Source organism: Rana temporaria, chromosome 10 (assembly GCF_905171775.1).
Source record: "Rana temporaria chromosome 10, aRanTem1.1, whole genome shotgun sequence".
Taxonomy (NCBI): domain Eukaryota; kingdom Metazoa; phylum Chordata; class Amphibia; order Anura; family Ranidae; genus Rana; species Rana temporaria.
The window spans coordinates 63,146,634-63,170,340 of NC_053498.1; positions in this window are offsets into that span (position 1 = coordinate 63,146,634).

Genomic DNA, 23,707 nt, shown 5'->3' on the forward strand with positions numbered 1-23,707 from the left:
CTGAAAGAATTTGCGCCGTAAGTTACGACGCCGTAGTGTATCTTTGGCGATGTAATGGCACGCCATTCAAATATCTGTGATCGGGGCGTGTTTTATGTTAATACGTCGTGACCAGATGTAAACAACGTTTTTTTTAAACTGCGCATGCGCCGTCCGTGGGGGTATTCCAGTGCGCATGCTCGAAATTAACCCGGAACAAGCCAATGCTCACGACGGTGACGTCATTCTACGCAAATCCGACGGCCATACTTAACATTGAGTACGCCTCATAACAGCAGCTTTAACTATACGCCGGAAAAAGCCAAACGGAAACGACGTAAACAAAATGCGCCCGCCAGTCGTACGTTCGTGGATCGCCGTAAATAGCTAATTTGCATACTCAACGCATACTCATTAGACGGAAATGCCACCTAGCGGCCGCCAAAAAATTGCAGCTTAGATCCGACAGTGTACTAAGACGTACGCCTGTCGGATCTAGCCGAAATGCCGTCGTATCTTGTTTTGAGGATACAAAACAAAGATACGACGCGCAAAATTTGAAATTACGCGGCGTATCAAGAGATACGCTGGCGTAATATCTTTGTGGATCTGCCCCAGTATATCAAACCCAGGGCCAATGATAAAGGTACTGCCAGAGTTAAAGTGTGGTCAGTCCATAATGATTAATAGCTTGCATCATGACATGTTTCAGAAAATTCATTGCATATGTATTTTCCTTCATCAGGGGTAGTTTGCATTTGGGTAAATTTTAATCGTTGTCTGCAATATAAATATAATTATATAGCATTCACAGTAAATTGTGTGGTTTGTTTAAACTTGAGACACAGTTTTGGGAGGTGCCACACTGGCTGGGACAGGCCACACAGGTACACATCGGTAGAGAAATAGCAGCAATCCCCCAGATCGATTGGCAGGTTTGCAACCACAAGGGAGGCCCAGTTGAATTGCACCATGCAGGTTGTACAACATTCCCTTCTATGAACTTCAGATGTAAGTAGTCTCAAGTTTAACCACTTCCCACCCGCCGTATGCAGAATGACGTCCGAGAAGTGGTTCAGTTATCCTGACTGGGCGTCATATGACGTCCAGCAGGATAACATACAGGTGTGCGCCCGTGGGGGCGCGCAGCGCGGTGATCACAAGTGTGGCGTGCCAGTCTGACACACCGCATCTCCGATTGTGGTAAGAAGCCTCTGACAGAGGCTTCTTATCATGTGATCAGCTGATCACAGCGTGAACCAGGAAGTGCCGGTAAACGGCATTCCTCGGTTCGCACTGACAGCCCCCATCAATTGTACCCATCAGCTGCCAATCGGTGCCCAGTCTGTGCCCCATCATAACCATCATAACCCCCTCTCAGTGCCCAATAAAGTGCCAATCAGTGCCCATCACAGTGTAAATCCGTGCCCACCATAGTACCAATCAGTGTCCATCACAGTGTCAATCAGTGCCCAGCATTAACACCTGTACAGTACCTGCCCAATCAGTGCTGCCCATCAGTGCCATCTATTAGTGTCCATCAATGCCACCTGTCAGTGCCCATCAGTGCAGCCTATCAGTGTCAATCAGTGCCCATCAGTGCCGCCTATCAGTGCCCATCGGTGCTGCCTGTCAATTCCCATCAGTGCATTCCCATCAGTCCCATCAGTCCTGCTTGTCAGTGACCATCAATACTGCCTGTCAGTGCTCATCAGTGCCGCCTGTCATGGTATTGAAGCGGTTAAACAAATCACACAATTTACTATGTAACAATACCTGTCTCTGTATTCTTGTAATGTGAATTCTATGATAGTATATATATATTTTGCGGACAACGATTAAAATTTACCCAAATGCAAACTTATCCTAATGACGGAAAATACATATGCAATTAATTTTCCCAAACATGTATGGGTGCAAGCTATTAATCATTATGGACTGACCACAGTTTAACTCTGGCTCATTAGCCCTGGGTTTGATATATGTATTTTTGTATCTATGGTTAATTTGTATACTTTGTACATTTTAATGTTATTTCTTTACAATTTACTATTTTTACTCAATAAAAATTGGCACTAAGTTGCTCAGAGCCTGTAGCTTATCCATGCATTTTCAAATGTGTGCATCCAATCCTCTGCTTTTAACATACAGTTAGACAGTTGAAGGTAACTTGCTGTTTGGGTGGTAAGTTTGAGCTTGGTTATTACGCATTTATTACTTTACTACTGTTTGCATCAAATCGCATTTAAAGTCCCAACTTCTTTTCTTGTTCCAATTTCGGGGATGGAGGCATGTGCTGGTGCGGCAGTCTATATGCCTCATTCAAAGTCCCCAACCATTTCTATGTCATATTACAGGGATGGAGATGCGATTTTGATACTTTTTTATATATTTACCCTTATGCGTCTTTTCCAATGCTTCTCACTACCATACCATTCCTAGGTGGAGGCGGGGACACATACTCCCAGTCACCTGTCCTCCATCTACTCATTAGTATTTGTATGCCTCCTATTGAGGAAACGATATCAGTTTAGTTAGGACTACAGAAACGCAGAGAGCCGTGAAGTGGCCTGTAGCTTATCCATGCATTTGCAAATGTGTGCAACCAATCCTCTGCTTTTAACATACAGTTAGACAGTTGAAGGTGGCTTGCTGTTTGGGTGGTAAGTTTGAGCTTGGTTATTACGCATTTATTACTTTACTACTGTTTGCATCAAATCGCATCTCATTTAAAGTCCCAACTTCTTTTCTTGCTTTTTATTTATGAAAATACTCTCTTTTTCTGCCTGTTAAAGTCCAAGGGGGCGGCACATTCTATGCACTTGTTGCATCTTTTCCTTTATCCATGAACTGATATTTTGCAAGAGAAATAAAATAAAAAACAAACGGTACCTTTTGTAAGGTACTGCTAAGCCGTAATTTACATTTCTAGATGTTTCATACATAGCTAATCTTCTATTCAATTTTTTTTTTACTGTACTGTTTCCATGATTTGTGGATTTTTTTTTGGAGAAGTTAAAAAGTGTCCTGTTGTTAAAACATCCAACCTAAGACATCCGTTCCAGACCTAAGACCCCCCACACACACAAGAGCCTGTGTATGCTCATGGTTCAGAAACACCAATATACACAAGCTGCACAACAAAAACGACTCCACTATTAGCATTTATTAGACCACAAATGGCAGGACAGCATACAAAGTGTCCCTGCCCTGGCACCTCCTTACCATGGCACGTCACACCTCAGTTCGCTTACCTCCACTGGTAATAATGTGAGTTTTAAAATTAAGGAATTTATCACGTGTAGTACCACACACGTGGTTTCAATGGTGTTTATTAAAGAATTTTCAAGTGTACAAGATCATACATTCACAAAATGTGTTTAACAAAATGACAGTAATCCCGCAGGAGCAGCATACTGCGGCCCAAGTGGCAGAAACAAACATTATAAGGCACATCCTCAGGGCAGGCCCAGCAATAAACAAACTTGAGCGGTTCGAATTAGTATCCTCCAGGGTCGTGCCCGTGCAATTTAATGTACGTAGGCCGTACAAAAAGAATGCTTAAAAACCGTGGGGTGGATTCAAGAAGCAATTGCGCCTGTGTAACCATAGGTTACACAGCGCAATTGCTTACTTGCCCTGGCGTAACAAGTGCTCCTGATTCAGGAACCTCGTTACGCCGACTGCAGCCTAAGATCTGCGCGGCATAAGGCTCTTATGCCCGCATATCTTAGGCTGCATTCTTGCGATGGCCGCTAGGTGGCGTTCCCGTTGTGCTCAGCGTATAGTATGCAAATAGCATACTAACACCGATTCACAACGTTGCGCGAGCCCTGCGTACGCAAATTACGTCGTTTCCGTACGGCGGTTTTTGCGTAAGGCTGCCCCTGCTATTAGCAGGGGCAGCCAATGTTACGTATACCCGTCGTTCCCGCGTCGCGAAATTTGAATTTTACGTACTTTGCGTAAGTTATTCGTGAATTGCGCTGGACGCCATTCACGTTCACTTTGAAGCAAATGACGTCCTTGCGACGTCATTTGCCGCAATGCACGTCGGGAAAGTTTCCCGACGGAGCATGCGCTCTGCGAATGGCGCGGGAACGCGCCTAATTTAAATGATTCCCGCCCCCTACGGGATCATTTAAATTGCGCACGCTTGCGCCGGGCATTTTGCCGGCGCGCCCGCGCAATTTACGGAGCTTCTGCTCCGTGAATCGAGGACAGCGCAAAAAAATTGCGGGGCCGCAGGGCAAAATCATTGCCCTGCGCCTCCGTAATAAATGCGCAAATCTAGCTGAATCCGGACCCGTGTGTTGGAGCACATTTATAACATATAAATTGGTATTAAGTACCATGGCGTCTCCCTCCACTTTAGAAAATATCATGATCAGGACCCCTCCGGTTTGAAGTTCTGGGGTATAGACAGAGCCTATCCAAACTGGAGAGGTTCAAATATGGTGAGGAAGATATCAAAAAGTAATACCCGATCGATATATTTGATGAACACTTTGACGCCTGCCGGTTTGAATGTCGAACTAGATGTGAACTGTTTCATCAGCTACTATTAGTATATTTTTATATTTATATACTGTATACAGCCTCTAACTTTTTTCAGATACATGTTTAATGGAAGGTGTTTTTTTTACATTAGGTGAATCATTCCATTGGCTAGTGTATCAATTATTTTGTGGAGTTCCTTTGAGTGATTGTTGTGTAATCTTTTTCCCATATTGTAGTCCCTTGTTTGTCAATATCAGGAGACAACTGTTTAGTATTGACTTTATGGGATGATGGGAGGATATTTATTATATCTATCATCCCTATCTCTATATTATTTATTTTATCCACTTTTATATCTAATGTAGGAGGATGACAGGTATACGGTCCCTCTTATTATTTGTTTAATCTAATTTAAATTCGGTGCCTTATCAAATTACGTCTTATTCCCATAAATGGGCAGGATAGATTGGGCATTTATTCATGCGCTCTGTGTGATTTTTAGAGAGTTTGTTTTAAATGGAATTCATCACTCCTATTATTAGTTATTATTATTTTGTATTTAATAGTGATTTTTAGATGTAGTTTACTATTTTATACGTATGTTTTAACTTATCGTTGTAGATCTATAGGTGTATGCATGCACATATATATATATATATACATAAAAGGAACTTTCCCTTGGTGTGTATGTACGTATATATATATATATATATATGTGTTTATATGTTTTTATTAATATACATTTGAGTGTCCCGATGTAATTATTATCCTACTAACGAATTATTGTAACTAATCTTACTTTTATTAATTGTTTTCCTTATAAATACTTGCATCTTGTGCAGTTCTGTTTGTTGCAGCTTTGACATGTTTTAATTACTAACCCTCGGGTACGTGCAATAAAGCTTATAAGCAGGCGTGCTAAATATGTAAATATGTGTAGACGTCTGTTATATATAGCTAGACTTTCATGCTCTAACATAAAGGTAGCGCTGTAATGAGAGCTTGCCTCCCAGCAATCTAAGTAATTAGGTGTGGGTTAGAGTCTATAACCACATTGCCATAGATACGGTCAGCTGTGAACACATGCAGCCAATACTTGTACTGCTATGAGAGGTTTGCTCAGGAGCATAAAGGGGCTGTGTGCGTGTCTCCACCCTCAGATGATGTCGATGATGTCGAATGACGAAACTTGTTAGGGTGGAGCCAAGTAATGCGAGTGAGGATGCCAGACAGTGTCAGAGACGAAGGCTACTATCCCCGCAGCACGGGAAGCAGAGAATGGTAGGAGACGCCGTTGGTTCACTGATACTGTGCTGATGTTTGAAATTGTGAATAACGCTGATTGATTCATGTTATATGTGAGTGCACATCCTGACGGATTTTGTGAGATTTATTATTAAAGTTTTAAAACAGGGTCACGCTATGTCCATTCCTTTCCTTTCATATGGTAATCACTGAGCAATCAGATTGGTTGACTAGGAGTGAATGGAGACACCTGCTGAGATCGTCTTCTAACCGATTATCTATATGCTGACTGTTTGATTACTTTTGGGAAGAGTTTATCTAAGAGGGGGTTTCTATCCACACCCCCCCCCTCTTCTTTCAGCACATGTGTGGAGGTGTTGTCTCCTGGTAACAGCAAGATTTTTTTCCATCCTCTGGGATTAAGCGGACTGCGACTTTGGATTTTTCTCACATTTTCTCTCTTAGGCCTCGTACAGACGGACGGACTGTTTTCAGCGGACATGTCCGCCCGGAGATTTCTGTCTGATGGTTGTACACACCATCAGACAGAAATCCGCGCGTACAGGATACGTGGTGACGAGGCCGCGCAGTCGCCGCGACGATGACGCGGGGACGTGCGCGGCCCTGGAAGTTCAATGTTTCCACGCATGCGTCGAAGTGATTCGATGCATGCGAGGGATGGCGGCCGATCGGACATGTACGGTGAGTCTGTACAGACGACCGAACATGTCCGATGGACAGGCTTCCAGCGGACATGTTTCTTAGCATGCTAAGAAACATTTGTCCGCTGCAAAACGGTCGGCTGGACAAATGTCCGCTGAAAACCTGTCCAGTCCGCCATACACACGACCGAACATGTCTGCTGAAACTGGTCCGCGGACCAGTTTCAGCAGACATGTTCGGTCGTGTGTACGGGGCCTAAAAGCAGAGCTCCACCCTAAAGTGGAACTCCCGCTGATCGGATCCCTCCCCCCCTTCGGTGTCACATTTGACACCTTTCAGGGGGGAGGGGGGTGCAGATACCTGTCTAAAGACTGCAGTATTTGTAACTGCTGACTTTTAATATTTTTTTTTCCAGCGGACATCCGCTTTAAAGTGGTAGTAAAGTCTTTACTACCACTTTTACCTACAGGTAAGCCTATAATAAGGCTTACTTGTAGGTATAAAGAATATCTCCTAAACCTGTACGGTTTAGGAGATATTCCCCTCGCAATGCGCCGCTGATTGCAGCGGTGCATGCACAGCGGGGATCCTTGGCTAAAGGCTCGGCAGCCACCGGACCTTGCCGGAATGAAATCTCCTGCGTGGCGTGGACCAGGTAAGTTCTATACACCTCGTTCCAAGGTAAGTATTTCATAATGAGCTAGTATGCGGTGCATACTAGCTCATTATGCCTTTTGCCTTTCAGGTGTAAAGAAAAATTTAAAAATCATTGCGGGTATACAACCGCTTTAAGTGTGTAATCAGAGAGAGTGTATATGTTTATGACACATACATGTATAAGTGCTACCTGGTTTATATTTATATTTATCTATCTTGTATTTATTTATATTTACCCTGTGTGTTCATTCATTTTTGATTAAAGAGGCCCTGGCATGGTAGCAGTCTCTACAGTGGAAAGCCTGTCATGGAGCTTCCAAGCATTTGACAGCCCTACATTTACATTCTGCTATGTGACAATTCTGACAGCTCAACCTGCCCATTCACTTCTTCTGTCTCACTATGGCTTCCCTCACCCTTGTTCTTTTACACTGTAAAGCATATCTGAATGTCATCTGCTAATCTTCTAAGTCATATGAGCTTATACAAAAGCTCACAGTACCTCACACTCTCCACTTTGATGTAGGGACATGGACCCTGAAACGTTTTAGTTTGGTGGAGGTATATTTTATCACCTTATAAAAGGATTCAGTCCCACCTTTGGTTCCAGATTGGTTCTCCAGTGTCCTAGATTCTCAGTGAGAGTTTCTTTATATCGGGGCATACCATGGAGTCTGAAAACCTGTTGGATTAAGTTTGGTATCAAGGGTGCTGCCGAAGGCACCAGAGCCGAGCAGAGTCGATCGGAGCCGTTCGGAAATACTCGGAAATATTCCGTCCCCAGGTGTTTCCGAGCAGACTCAAGGGTTTCCAAGGTCAGCCGAGATGTCCCCGATCATTTCTGAGGCTCTCCGGTGCCCCCCACCTCTGGCCACATGCGGTATTGCATGCCATTGGAGTCAAGGTGGAAAAAATGATTTTCATTTCCATTGACTTCTATGGGGAAACTCGCTTTGATATGCGAGTGCTTTGGATTACGAGAATTCTCCTGGAACGGATTATGCTCGTAATCCAAGGTTCCACTGTATTGTGAAAAGAAATTACAACTTACAAAAACTTACCATGCCACTGACTAATTACCTTGGACTGTCTACTTTCCAAAAAGGGATAATTTGGGGGAATATTTTACTGTCCTGGTATTTTTGGGCCTCAAGAAATTAGAGAAGCTGTCAGTGCATCTGGATTGATTGATTTTCAGATATAAATACCATAGTATGTGTAACATATAACTTTCCTACAATATACACTGAGTCGGGTTATTTTTACCAAGGAAATATAGCAGAATATATTTTGACCTTAATTTATGAAGAAAGGTTAATTGAAAAGGAAAATAAAGCTGCGCCACTAAACAAAATTGAGAATAAAAAGTCCACTGAAACTCAAATAAGTAAAGTCCCAATGTGCACTATTAATGTGCACACAAATGGTCAATCCTGAAGATAAAATCCTCCAAAACTTCAATACCACCGTGACATCAAATGTATTTTCACACTCAAGTGAAGACCCACCACCGAGTATTAAAGCCGCTTACCAGAAAGGGCAAGCTCGATTAGCAATCGGCTATTGCCCAGCCGCGGCCTTTTAGAGACTGTAGTGGACTCACAGGGTTAGAAGTTTCCAGATAAGGCTTCCAGTGCATTCACAGGCTCGTCTTGTTTATTTAGCAAAAAAATAACCTTCTGAAAGCAGCTACCCCAACACCCCCTTCCCCCCCAGCCCCCTAATACTTACCTAAGACTGATCTTGATCCTGCAATGGGCACTAGAGCAGCTGTTTTTTCATCTCTCTCCCTCCTTATTGGTTCAATCACAGCCAGTGATGAGGGCACAGGGGACACACAAAGCGAAGCTTGGGAGTGAGCATGCACAAATGCCCTCACAGCAAGCAGCTTGCTATGGGGTTACTCAGCAGTGGTGTAAGCAGGTGATTACGGGGTACTATTTAATGTAATTTTCACTGTTAAGGCATTTACACTATGTAGCTAGTAGTAAGTTTGGGTTGCCCAGGACAGAAATTAACTCCAGAGAAAAAACGATAATTCTTTCGCTCTACAAGACTCTGGTCTGGCCGCACCTAGATTATGCTGTCCAGATCTGGGCACCAGTCCTCAGTAAGGATGTACTGGAAATGGAGAGAGTACAAAGAAGGGCAACAAAGCTTATAAAGGGTCTGGAGGATATTAGTTATGAGCAAAGGTTGCGAGCACTAAACTTATTCACTCTGGAGAAGAGACTCTTGAGAGGGGATATGATTTCAATTTACAAATACCGTACTGGTGACCCCACAATAGGGGAAAAACTTTTTTATGGAAGGGAGTTTAACACGACACATTGCCATTCATTAAAATTAGAAGGAAAAAGGTTTAGCCTTAAACTACGTAGAGGGTTCTTTACTGTAAGAGCGGCAAGGATGTGGATTTTCCTTCAACATGCAGTGGTCTCAGCAGGGACATCGATGGTTTCAAGAAACTATTAGATAAGCACCTGAACGAACACAACATACAGGGATATACAATGTAATACTGACATATTCTCACACACATAGGTTGGACTTGTGTCTTTTTTCAACCTCACCTACTATGTAACTATGTAACTAAGAAAGGGGTAAACAGTAACTGGTATTTTTTCGAGGTTTTTCTTGGGCCCTGCCCTTATAGTGGGTCGAAATATTTGGGAGGGCTCGGGAGAGGCTGTTCTTCATGAGAGTTTTGTATTGTGCCTGCTGAGCCATGAAGTCCTGTCTGAGCCTCATGTTCTTTGCCACTGGGTTGTCCGCATAGGATCTCACCTGGAACCAGGAAACCACCAGTAATAGACTGTTGCTAATAAAAAAAATCAACTAATAAAAACATATATTCCCTATGTCTTCTGTTTTCAGAAACTGAATATATCCATAAAATGGGTAAATAGAAAGTCTCTTTTTCGTTTCTGAGATTGTCAACAAGTATGCCCACTTGCCCAGCTATTTCTTCAGGGTCATAGGAAAATAATAAATCTCAGGTATATTCAGGAAATAAAATGAAAAGTGCCATCAGACCCATGGCTTCATGATTTTTATTAACTGCAACTGCTATTTCTTCCTTATCTCTCATTACATTAACGCCCGCTTATGAAAAATAGACTTGTTTAATTAATGTGTTATGTTGAGGCAATAAATAAGAAAAAAATTGTCTTCTAATGTAAAGCTTGTGACCAACAAATTGCAAAAAGTATCAAACAGTAAAACTCCCATAAAGAAGTACTTAAAAAGCATTCATGTGTTACTCTGTTAAGTGCCAGACCACAAAAATGTGATACTTTGTTATTTGTTATAGAGTGAAACCATCTAACAGTTTATTTTATCCCTTGTGGCCGCTATTGGGGAAATCTCTATCCTTGAGTTCTTGGGTCTGCACACTTGCTCCAGTCAATATGAGGGAGTCTCCCTTTCCCTGTTGAATGGTGATTTATTTTTCATTATGGAGGGTGTGGCAGGAGATTCTAGAACATCTAAAGGTGGCTGGAGGCACCCCAAAATCCCAGATGGATAGGAAGAGATTAAGAAGGAACTCTGCTAGAGAGATCTCTCTGTCAGTTTACCCAAGACTAAAAGAAGTTTTTTTTCAGTCCATCAGGCTCCATCTAACTACAATGAGTAGACTGACCTCTATGTAATTAAACCAAAAAACTACAGCTTCACTATTAAAGTATGTTTTTTTTTATGGAATTGACTCCAATTGATAATGCAGCCAATGCTTTCCCACTATGCCCTATGTGCTCCATACAGAAGGAGTGTACATTTTCACTCAAGCCCAAGTATGCTGAGGAACTTCTGAGCTGGATGACTTTCAACACCAGCCAGCCCCTTCCTTGTCATAGACATGCCCCCAAATTTTTACATTCAGGAAATTATGTTATTTGGGGCTCTTGGAGTTCGTGGATACAGTGTTGGCATGGCCGACAGTGAGCATACGGGACTCACATGTCCTAATCAAAGTTGAAAATTATTTCATCCCCAAATTCATGCAAGTAGCATTTTCCACTGCCTACCTTCCTAGTTAAGGAAGTGTTTACATTCTTGCACACTATTGTTCCAGGTTGTGTTATGCCTCGTTTCCACTGAGCGAATCGGTTCGGGATGGTTCGATACGGTAGAAAAACAAGTGTAGCGCTAAAAAATTACAAAATATCTTATCATATTAACAGATAGAAAATTGACAGTAGAGACACCATAAGTGTTCTCTAAAGTGGAAAGATTATGTAATAAGACAAATTGTGCATATAAAGTCTGTGGAGCATTCCAAACTCAGGTAAATAAACCCATATCAAAGAGACTGTATGAAGGAAAGTTGATAGGAGATCCACCACCAAATAATAGGAGGCTTTCCAGAAGGATCGTACCCAAGTAAGTATACACTTATTAGGCCGATCAAGCTTAAAATCACTGATTCCCAACAACCAAATCAGCTCGGATTCCAAGTGTTTTTGATGAAACTTTTAGAGCATTCAAATATGTAGAAACAGCATACTGCATATAGGAAATCCAGCAGGGAAAACCAACCAATACCCCAGATGATGTTCACTTGAACGAAACGCGTCGGAAAGGACTATTGATGCCACTGTTGATCTGATTTTAAGCGCTTTTATATTCATCTCAAATGTGAGTGTAAACTTTTTAAATAAATACTGTAAGCTACCTTACAGAGTTATGCTATGTGCGCCCCTGTTTTCTTCTTATTCCATATATCCTGAATTGCAACACTGATTGGGTGATCTAATGTCAATATTGGAAGTTTCCATCGGTGCAACTTGGTTGGTTTTCCTTGCTGATTTTCCTATATGCAGTATGCTGTTTCTACATATTTGAATGCTCTAAGGCCGGGTACTAACGACCAAACATGTTCGCTGGAAACTGTCCGACGGGCAGTTTCCGGCGTTCAAGGCTGTTTTGTCTTTTGGCCCGCTGGCTTGTACACACCAGCGGACCATATTTCCCGGCGGACCAGAACGCGTGCACGTAAACCACGTACGACGTCACTATAAAGGGAAAGGCCAAAGTCAATGGCGACGCCCTCTGTTCCGCTTTTGCTAGTTACGGCTTTGCTCGTGTTAGTGAAGGTTTGGTTAGAGCTGATTCGCGCTTCTCGGTCTCCGTGCTTTACCAGGTAGTATTTTCGGGTTCAGTGCGTGTGCTTGTGGGTTCGTAGTTGGCATTCGGGTACAGGCGTGCAGTTCGTTCTGCTTTGCAGTTTCGTACTGTGCGCTCGTATCTGTTTGTCGCGCGTTCTTTGCAGGTACCGCTGGATTTGATTGTGCTTTCTGTTGGAGTGTGTTCTTGACTGACCAGCCGGCCGGTTTGAAGCCATGATGGAGCAGCAGCGTCAATTTTCGCAAGTTGGTGCTGTTTATGGGATGGCTGCTGGATATGTTCATCATTCCAGTACTTTGGCCAGGAACAGGGGGAGGAGGCGTTCCTGGACCAAGAATTGGTTGCGCCAGCGTGACCAGTTCTCTCATATGCCTCTGCTTAGGGAAATCCAGGAGAATAATCCTAATGACTATAGGAACTTTCTCCGCATGACGGACCCCGTATTCAACCGTCTGCTGGATCTTCTGTCCCCCTATATCACGAGGCAGGACACTGTGATGCGCCAAGCCATCACGGCCGAGCAGAGGCTTATTGCCACGTTGCGGTACCTGGCGACTGGGAGGAGCCTGCAGGACCTCAAGTTCTCGACAGGCATCTCTCCGCAGGCTCTTGGGGTCATCATACCTGACACGTGTTCTGCCATCATCAGAGTTCTGCAGGAGGAGTATATTAAGGTAAGTTACCTCATTTTACCCTCACAATCTGGCTTTAATAATGTGGGCAACTAACTATTTATTTTATTTCCCAGATATGCTGTGTGTTTAACTAACATTCCATTTTCTCCCTATGCATGTTGATATAAGCTTTCCATGTTCTTTTTCTTGGCCTACCTGCATATTTGTACCTTACCCAATATTAACCTGTCCAGCATGCTATCCTAGGGCCAACCCCCACCTTGCCTATTTGTAGCTACTATTTTTTATTTTTAAACAGTTTAAACACCCCCCACCCCCCCTTAAAAGTGTTTTTGTCCCCATCAGAGGGCTGTGGAGTCTCTTATTAATTAAGTGGGCCTATATATTTGTGCCCCGAAATTCTCCCTTCACAATTAGAAAATGCTATTTTAAAACTGTGAAGTTGCACAAGGATGCTTGTAGGATTATGTTTGCAATGTTTATGTGCCAAAGTACTAAATCTCTTTTTTTGTTTGTCCCCACAGCTACCCTCCACACCACAGGAATGGCAGTCTGTGGCTTCCCAATTTGCCCAGCGGTGTGATTTTCCTAACTGCGGTGGAGCAATAGATGGGAAACACGTCCGCATAGTGCCCCCACCCCACTCGGGGTCCTACTATTATAACTACAAGGGTTATCATAGTATTGTGTTGATGGCGGTGGTGTCGGCACAGTATGAGTTTCTATATGTGGACGTGGGGAAGAACGGCAGGCTGTCAGATGGGGGAGTATTCGCGCGGACAGAATTCTACAGTCGTCTCCAAGCTGGTGGTCTGGCACTGCCACCAGATGAAGATAATGTTGAAGGACTTCCGTTTGTGTTTCTAGCGGACAAAGCTTTCGGGCTTGGACCTAACCTCATGCGGCCTTTTCCCCAGAGGACCCTCACCTCAGAGAGGAGGGTGTTCAATTATCGGTTGGCCAGGGCTCGGAGGGTAGTCGAGAATGCCTATGGGATCCTCACCAACCGGTTCCGCCTGTTCCTGACAGCGATACACTTGGCGGAATATAAATTGAACACCATTGTATTTGCCTGCTGCATTTTGCACAATTTTCTACACAGGCACTCCCAGTCGTACCTACCCCCCATGGGCTCTGAGGCAGGACTACCCTCAGATAACATTCCTGGGCTGTACACTGGTCGCACTGGCTTGGCCCCCCTATCTGCTCGTGAGGTACGCGACAAATATGTTGAGTACTTCATGGGTCTGGGGGCCATTGCTATGCCAGATCATATTTCTTTCTAATTCGGCCCCCAAAGGAAAGAAATATTCACAGAACTAATAAATAATTTGACCATTGGACTTTATACAGTTGTTTGTCATTATTGCTTTTTCTCTTTTTTCTGTCTTCCTGGTTCTCAAACAAACTAGTGCACTTCTAGTGCCAATTTAAGTTAGGCAGATTTAGTAAATAACCACAATTGCACATTATTCACTCATCTACAAACTGGGTATTGAGTCGAGAAATACGAAGCCACTAATTTTTCAGCTTTTGATGTCACCATTTTTATTTTTAGCTTTTTCCTTACTCCACAAAAAAGGATGCATTTTTGGAGTCAAACATGTTTTTAGAATTTGGAATCACCAAGTTTTTTTTTTAAATAATTTTTACAGTGATTAGCAAGAATACTGATAGAAACACAATGTCAGATATATTTTTGGCAAATATAGAGAATAATTTTCTGGCTTGTCTATATATATATATATATATATACACTTCAAAATGTACAAATCTTTATTTTTAGCATCAAAATTATCTTTTGATATTTTTTCGTTTTGTGGTTTTCGGTAAACTAGATTTAGTATTTAGATCATATTTTTTTGGTGTTTTTCAAAAACATTTTTGAAAATCTTTTTATTTTTTTTTGGTTTTGTTTTGGTAAAAACAGATTTTTCTCTATTTTTTTTTTTTGTTGTGTTTTTCAGAACAATTATCTTTTTTTATTATTATTTATTTATTTTTATATTTTTTTTAAACCAAAAAAAGTTTGATATTTATATTTTAGAAAAATATATCTATTTACATTTTTAATTTTTTGTCCTTATTTTTTTTGTCATCTATTAATATATCTTTTTTTTTCTAGGATTTATTTTCCTTTTTTTGGTTTTGATGATTTCTTTACATTTTTGGGATCTGAAACTGTAAACATTTACAACCAAAACAAGATCACCACCAAAAAAAATCTCTTTTCAAAACAGCAGTCAGTCATGGTGTGCTTTCACACTGGAACACGCCAAAATTTTAAGATGCACACATTCAGTGGCAATTCGCCATATGTCATTGGTTCTACAGACAAATGGCCACATGTGCTATCTGCCATCATGGGTGATCAATGTCTGTGTTTTGTGGGAGCAAACCCTTCCTCTCAACTACTTGAGGATCGAGGAGGGGGTTGTACCCACAAAGCACAGACAATAGATATTCTGTGATGGCAGATAGCACATGTTGGCACACTGTGTGTGCATCTTGAAATTTTGGCGTATTGTTAAATACAAAAAATTTAAATGGTTGGGGGGGCGGGGGATGGGCGGGGGGTGTTTCAGTCTTTGACACGGCCCATCATGTCAATGATATTTTTGTAATTCTGTTTGATGACTATCATCCTTTGGCGCATGTTGTCCATTTCCGTGCTGCACTCCAAAATTACATTTCGAACATTCTGCTCCATGACGACCATCCTTTCCCGCATATTGTCCATCTCCGTGCTGCACTCCATTACCTGCTGTACTATTATTGAAGCACTTGCACGTGAAACATGTGCTACACCATCTTCATCCCCTAAAAACAAACAAATTGGCATTCAAAATATGTAAAGAGTTTCTGGCCTATCTGCATATGTTTTGCCCAATTAAAGTTGGGGTGACACTGACCTGATGGCCTGCTAATTTCAACATCCACAATTTCGCCATCTTCTATCACTCCTCCTTCTTCCACCACTTCAGCCTCATCATCCACGACTCCTCCTTCTTCCACCACCTCCCCCTCATCTTCCACGACTCCTCCTTCTTCTTCCAGAACTCCTTCTTTATCCATCAATACCCCTTCAAAATCGCTCAATTCTGCTTCGTCAAGTTCCCCTTCATCTTCCCTGAATTCTAAATCCAAATGTAAGTCTTCCTCCTCTCTTCCTTCCTCCTGTCTTACTTCCACATCCTCCTCTCTTACTTCCACATCCTCCTCCTCCTCCACATGCGGAGGTGTGTGATTTTGGGGGTGTCTGGCCCTCTCTGCCTCCTCCAATTGCTGGCGTCTTCTTTCCCCTATAAGAAATAAGAAAAAACAAAAGGTATACTCATCAGCACACAGATATTGTAGAGCAGAACTCGCACACATTGCTTAGAAGAGGCATGTTTTATTTTGTTTTATTTTCTTCTTTCAACAAACCTACATTTTTGGCAGAGTTCTAGGCCAAGCTCTGATCCTGCCCCTTTTTTGCTAAGAAGTGACACACATGGATGTCCCCCCAAAACTTTAATTCTCGGAGACCCTACTAAAACTTCTGCTTTTATTGTGGAGACACAGGTGCTCTGCATTTCCAGATGGGAAAACATCTGCTTTATTAGCACTGTTGAGAATGAATCTTGTTTGGTTGTCACATTCACTCAATTTAATTTCTCTGATTTTGCTTTTCAACAATGTTTGCAAACAAAGTTTGGGGCCAGTCAGCCATGTCCAGGTGTGTTGTTCCTGGACTAACCTCGCATTTCTGCGAAACAATGTCATATTACGCGGTTTACTATTTCACGATATTTGCTAAAGGTAGGTATTTAACATAAACACAATACAGTATCTACACGTGTTCAAAAGTACAAGGAGGCCAAGGAGGCAGATGTCAAAATCTACATGTCAACACATTCTTGCAGACATTTCCCCCCCCCCCCTAAAAAAAATCTGGACTTACTTTTCCGCAGAATTTTGAGAATCTTCTTCATGTGATGTGGCTCCCGCAATTTCAAGTCGGACCAACGCTTCCTGAGTTGCTCTTTGGACCTGGTGACACCAAACATCTTCCTCATTCTCCTCGCCACCTTGTCCATAATGTGTGACTTTCTGCGGTTAGGGGTCTTGTAGGGCCCAAATTCACCATCATAGTCCTTCCTCCGCATGATGTAAACTAACTCCACCATTTCGTCGAAAGCCATATTAGTGGCTTTATATCTTTTTGGCCTGGATCGGGACGGTCCTGCCTCTGTCCCTTAACTTGCGTCATGAGAGCTGCGTGCCCGCTCGTGTGACATCGCCATCTTTCCTTCCCACAGAGATTAGGGGCGTGGAAACGAGGAAATGTCCCATCATGGGCGGAGATGAGGGCGGGGATTCATGCATATGCGGAGTGTCGAGAATGCAAACAACGTGTTTACGTAGGTTACGCGGAGAATATTCGCGCGATTCCAGAACCTACACAGTTAACGCCATATTTCCGTTTCACATTGATTAGGGGCATGGCAAAGGTGACGAGGGCGGCGTTTTATACATACGCGGAGTGTATAAAAGGCGCACGCCGTGATTACGTAGGTTACGCGGTCATTAATCGACGTTACAAACAAGCAATTTGAGAGAGGAAGGTAAGAAATTTAAACATGGGATCAGCAGCGGCCTAGAAAATGGAGAGCCATGGGATGGGGGTTTGGTCTGTTGGTTGCACCCTTTTATTAAGCTATTATGTCTCTTGGATACCACAATGGGATTTTGGGAGCCAAATGCTTTTGTAGACATCACAAAATATAGATGGGAAAAATGCTCTACCTCATTACAATTTATGTAGGGTGTATTCAGATCAGGCCAAGTATTGTTCTGTGTTGGTTGGACAGAGGACATTAGGAAGTGTCTTTCATGTAATCAATGCTGAGGGGCAGGATATCTACACATGAAATAGTGCCTTGATGAATGCTCTCATTTGTAATAATTGGGTATGGTTCTAGATTCCACTTATTTACTGCAATGGAACCAAAGGGGCGGCATGTATCAAAACAATGTTAGGTACAACCAATGGGGCAGAGCTGGCCAGCATTTTTGAAACAAGAGACACTGTGTTTGTATTTCTATATAGGTCCTACATTTTGTGCCACATATTCTATCAATGTCAACGCTGAGCCTTTTTTAAATCGTGTTTTTGGTTTCTTTTTCTTTTGGTAATCTAGACTAAAATTAGCCACAAAAAAACTTTTGAATGGATCTACTGCAGACCCAAGAGATTATCCAGCACTTGCTGGATAAATTCAGAGAAATGCCCATCCTGTGGGATTCCAAGCAGCCCACTTACCACAATAAGGACCTACGAGCGGCAGCACTTGAGCAGCTAGCAGCCTACATGAGAACATGGGTGCCAGAATGCAGTGCCAACATGGTGAAGGATAAACTTGCCAACCTCAGGGGCACATATAGGAGAGCGTACAAAGCTCACCAAAAGCAGCTAAGATCTGGAGCAGCAGCAAGACCAACAAAGGAACCCAAGCTATGGTATTTTAACCAGATGTCGTTTTTGCGGGATCAACTGGAGGGCAGGCTATCAATGTCAATTCTGCCTCCCAGCCTTCCCTCCACGCTACCTTCCACAGATCACCACAGCCCTGCAGAGTCGGATGAAGAGGGCCTGGCTGACAGAGAGGCAGATCTGCGCCTCTAAGATGATGAGGTATAGTAGTTTCCTAAATATTTCTGGACTAATAATAATTATTGTTGGATTATTGACTTGATATTGTAAAATAAAAGACAAGCTGGGAAAAAAAAAAAAAAGTCGTGGGCAAACAAATAGGTGTCAGGGATGACAACTGCAGGGGTCAGAGGGAGAGACTGTTCAAGTTTAAATTAGCCCCAAAAAAGTAGATTCAAGCATGAAAATGTGAGTGATTAGATTTAGAAATATATTAAAACATGTCCCTTTTTTTTACACAGGAAGAAGAGACCAGCCAGGAGGTGGCAGATCCTCTCGTCACTGTCAGCCAGGCCGAAGGGGTCAGTGGCAGCCAGGAGGAGGCCGGGCCCAGTGGCGTTCAGCAGCTCCCCAGGACAACCACCACCAGCCAGGCTCCTCCCCTCCAGATGAGGCCACCAGGCCGAAAGAGGAAATTGGGGCCAGTGGAGGAAGCCAGCCTCAAAATGATTCAGGAGGCGAGTGCCATCATGAGGGCCCCCCTCAACCCCACTGAGGCCTACAGTGCCTCCCTGGCACACGATCTCAACAAAGGGACGGAGGAGCAGAAGCAACTGGCAAACGGGCGTGATCAACCAGGCCCTTTGGTGGATGGAGAGGGAGCTGCTGACCACAGACACTGGGCTATGTGACCCGGCCCGGCTTGCTGAACACCATCCTCCTGCTGCCACATCATCCCCACCTGCAAGGGGCCAGGGAAGATCCGCTGGAAGGCAGCCTGGAGGGAAGGCTGTAAGGAAGAGGAGACAGTGATTTCCTGCCTTCCATTTGATCCCCCACAAAAGACATCTTGTTTGGACTACCACAGCTTGGGTTCCTTTGGTTATGTGCTGCTGCTTCGGATTTTTGTTTGTGTGCCTCCTGAGGTTTGCTAGTTTATCCTTCACCATGTTTGAAATGCAAGTCTGCATGTATTTTGCTAGCTGTTCAAGTGCTGCCGTTCTTTTTCATTTACTTTTTCACATTTGCCAAAATAAATGGCTTTTTGTTTAATTTCAAAACGTGCCTATTGTTTATTATACTGTGGGGATTATTTTTGGCATCAAACATTCAAAACAAATACAATGTTTCATTTAAAAATTACACAAAGTCCTTTGGGGGGGGGGGGGTGCATTTGGTGTGCCAACATGGTAGACAATTGAAATAACCTTCAATAAAATCTATGAAAAAATTCAAAAAAAATATAAAGAAAAAAATTACGTACCACAAAATAAAAAATGGTGACATAACTATAAACACAGAAAAAAAGTGGCTAAGATGAACATTAAAGAAAACCTAAAATAAGATATACATGTGGAGGACCCAAAAAAATATGCTACGTCTGGCCTAGAAAAGATTTCAAAAATATTACTACATCCCACGCAACAAATGTCACTTTTCAGTATGGGACAACTCAGTTGAAATAGCATCAGCAAGATAACGGGTTTATTCTAGCAACAGAACAATGAATAAAACGACGCCATCAACTGTTGTTTATTGCGGCGTTTTATTCATTGTTCTATTGCTAGAATTAATCTTTCTATTGACGAATGTGCCATATCCCAAACAAACGTGAGTTTTACCTGAACGAGCGCTTCCATGGCCTCCTTTAGTCTGAGCATGCGCAGGGTTTTTGTACGTTGCTTTTGTGTACTAACCACCGAACATGTCCGAGCGGACAGGATTTCAGCGGACAGTTTTAAAACAAGTTTGAAAAAAAATGTCTGCTGAAAAATGGCCCGGTGGGCAAATGTACGCTGAAATTCTGTACGCTCGTACCTACACACGACCGAACATGTCTGCTGAAAATGGTCCGCGGACCAGTTTCAGCAGACATGTTTGGTCGTGTGTACGGGGCCTAAAAGTTCCATCAAGAACACTTGGCATCCGAGCTGATTTGGTTGTTGGGAATCAGTGATTTTAAGCTTGATCGGCCTAATAAGTGTATACTTACTTGGGTACGATCCTTCTGGAAAGCCTCTTATTATTTGGCTCCTATCAACTTTCCTTCATACAGTCACTTTGATATGGGTTTATTTACCTGAGTTTGGAATGCTCCACGGACTTTATATGCACCATTTGTCTTATTACATAATCTTTCCACTTTAGAGAACACTTAGGCCCCGTACACACGACCGGATCTGTCCACTGAAACTGGTCCGACGGACCAGTTTGAGCAGACATGTTCGGTCGTGTGTAAGCCCGACCGGACAATTGTCTGGTGGATCGGACAGTTTCCAGTGGACAAAAATGTCTTAGCATGCTAAGAAATCTGTCCGCTGGAAACCTGTCCGTCGGACGTGTTCGGTTGTCTGTACAGACTCACCGGACACGTCCGATCGGCCGCCATCCCTCGCATGCGTCGTACTGATTCGACGCATGCGTGGAAGCTTTGAACTTCCAGGGCTGCCCACGTCGCCGTGTCGTCGTCGTGGCGATGGCGCGGCCACGTCCCCGCGTATTGTTTACGTGCGGATTTCTGTCTGATGGTGTGTACAACCATCAGACAGAAATCTCGGGGCGGACCGTTTTCAGCGGACTGTCCGTCCGTGTGTACGAGGCCTTATGGTTTTTCTCCTTTAAATTTTTTCTTTCATAAGATATTTTGCAATTTTTTAGCGCTACACTTGTTTTTCTATTGTTCTTTGTTGCAAAATTGATCTGTTTTGTGGTGTTGGCTGCTTTTCTACTTATTCATTTGCGTTTAGAGACAGCATAGTGTATATATGTATATATATGTGTAATTTTTTATATATATATTTGTATTTTTGTATTTTGGTTCGATACGGTACACTATTTTGAGTGTTCCCATTATAAAAGCGACCCATACAACCGAACCATACCACACCATTCTGGGTCCTGCTTCAGATGTGGAGCCATAGAAAATGGTACGGTACAGGTAAGGGCGGAGCTACAATAAAATAAACTGATTGGCGGACACGCTAGGTATTTTTTCTAAACCCTGTATGGCCCCTGACGTTCCGACTTGCAGTGGAAACACTCACCTGAATAGGCCGGACCATTCTAACCCTTCCAAACTGTACCGACCCGAACCATTCCGCTCAGTGGAAACGAGGCATTAGAGACCTGTATCAAACCAGATATGGGTCGGTCAATATTTACACTTTTCTTCCACTACCAAACAGACAGAGATCATTGTGTGATAGGTAGGGGGCGCTAGTGACAAAAAAATTTAAAGTAGTAGCAATTTACAAATATATGTGATAACAATTGAAAATAAACAACAACTAATTGATCAGAGCTAATTAGCAAAGACACAGTTGAATCAATAATTGAAAAAATAATAAGATTCACAAGGGAACCTCTAATTGAAAAGAGATGTGCTCCCAACACCTTAAAACAAGAAGTATTTCTTAAGTGATAATGATAATGTCCATAAATGTATATAGTGGTAGTGAGCCACTTAGAAAACAATGGAGTGAATCTTGCAGTGGACCAGAAGAAAAACATGCAATCTTCTCATGTACTGCAGTGCTTAAAAATCCTTCCACCAATTCCGCAGAAACGACACCCAAAAGTGAATAAATATATGCGCTTACCACAGCGCTTTGACTCCTTTAACTAAAAAGAAAGTCAAACACGCTTGTGCAGTTCTGAATGTCTGCAAACATATAGTGCGTTCTCCAGTAGTTGACACAGGCAAATCTCCTCCCAATAATCTCAGAAATGAAATGAAAAACAGAAAAGCTCCATAGTGCAACCGGTTTTTAATATAAAATGATAAAACAAAACATGGGCCAAATGGCCACTTACATTAAAAGGTGCCCATCCCGGCACTGGGTCTGCGGGCCTTTAAATGGGGAGGTGGAACCTCAATTTGCATGCGGTGTGTGTCTCCTCTTGCCTCGCCAGCTCACAAGAGTCGGATGATGGGGGAAGATAAAAAACGTGACCAGGCACGCCCCCCTGAAGACGTTTACACGAAACGATCGTCGGCGGCGTAGCCTGGTCACGTTTTTTATCTTCCCCCATCATCCGACTCTTGTGAGCTGGCGAGGCAAGAGGAGACACACACCGCATGCAAATTGAGGTTCCACCTCCCCATTTAAAGGCCCGCAGACCCAGTGCCGGGATGGGCACCTTTTAATGTAAGTGGCCATTTGGCCCATGTTTTGTTTTATTATTTTATATTAAAAACCGGTTACACTATGGAGCTTTTCTGTTTTTCATTTCATTTCTGAGATTATTGGGAGGAGATTTGCCTGTGTCAACTACTGGAGAACGCACTATATGTTTGCAGACATTCAGAACTGCACAAGCGTGTTTGACTTTCTTTTTAGTTAAAGGAGTCAAAGCGCTGTGGTAAGCGCATATATTTATTCACTTTTGGGTGTCGTTTCTGCGGAATTGGTGGAAGGATTTTTAAGCACTGCAGTACATGAGAAGATTGCATGTTTTTCTTCTGGTCCACTGCAAGATTCACTCCATTGTTTTCTAAGTGGCTCACTACCACTATATACATTTATGGACATTATCATTATCACTTAAGAAATACTTCTTGTTTTAAGGTGTTGGGAGCACATCTCTTTTCAATTAGAGGTTCCCTTGTGAATCTTATTATTTTTTCAATTATTGATTCAACTGTGTCTTTGCTAATTAGCTCTGATCAATTAGTTGTTGTTTATTTTCAATTGTTATCACATATATTTGTAAATTGCTACTACTTTAAATTTTTTTGTCACTAGCGCCCCCTACCTATCACACATTCACTAAAATTAGTGAGGGATTGTCCTCATATATTTTTAGGGGAGCAGCTTTCTAATATATATTCATATATATATTTTTTTTACTTTATTTATTAAGTTTTTATGTTCCACATACACTCTATTGGCGCGAAAATCAACTCTCAAACAGACAGAGATCATTGTTTGTGATGCCATGGAATGTCCATAACGAAAGTGTTTGCTGTTGCATATTAGATTAAACGAAATGTTTGTAGTTTAAACTACAAAAACAATTGACCATCTATATCAGTTTTGTCTTGGTTGATTGATAGGATAATTCTTCCCCTGTGATCAGTCAAACTTCAAGTGTTCCAGAAGCAAGGTAACTTTATTTCAATTGCACCGGTACAACTGGATGGAAGTCTACATGCTAAGTGAAAAAGCATAAGTCCCCATACAGACACGAGGTGTATGACCTTCTTATATGGTCAACAGAAAGTGTACTATTGGCTTAAAGACCACCGGTGGCTCATGACGCAAAC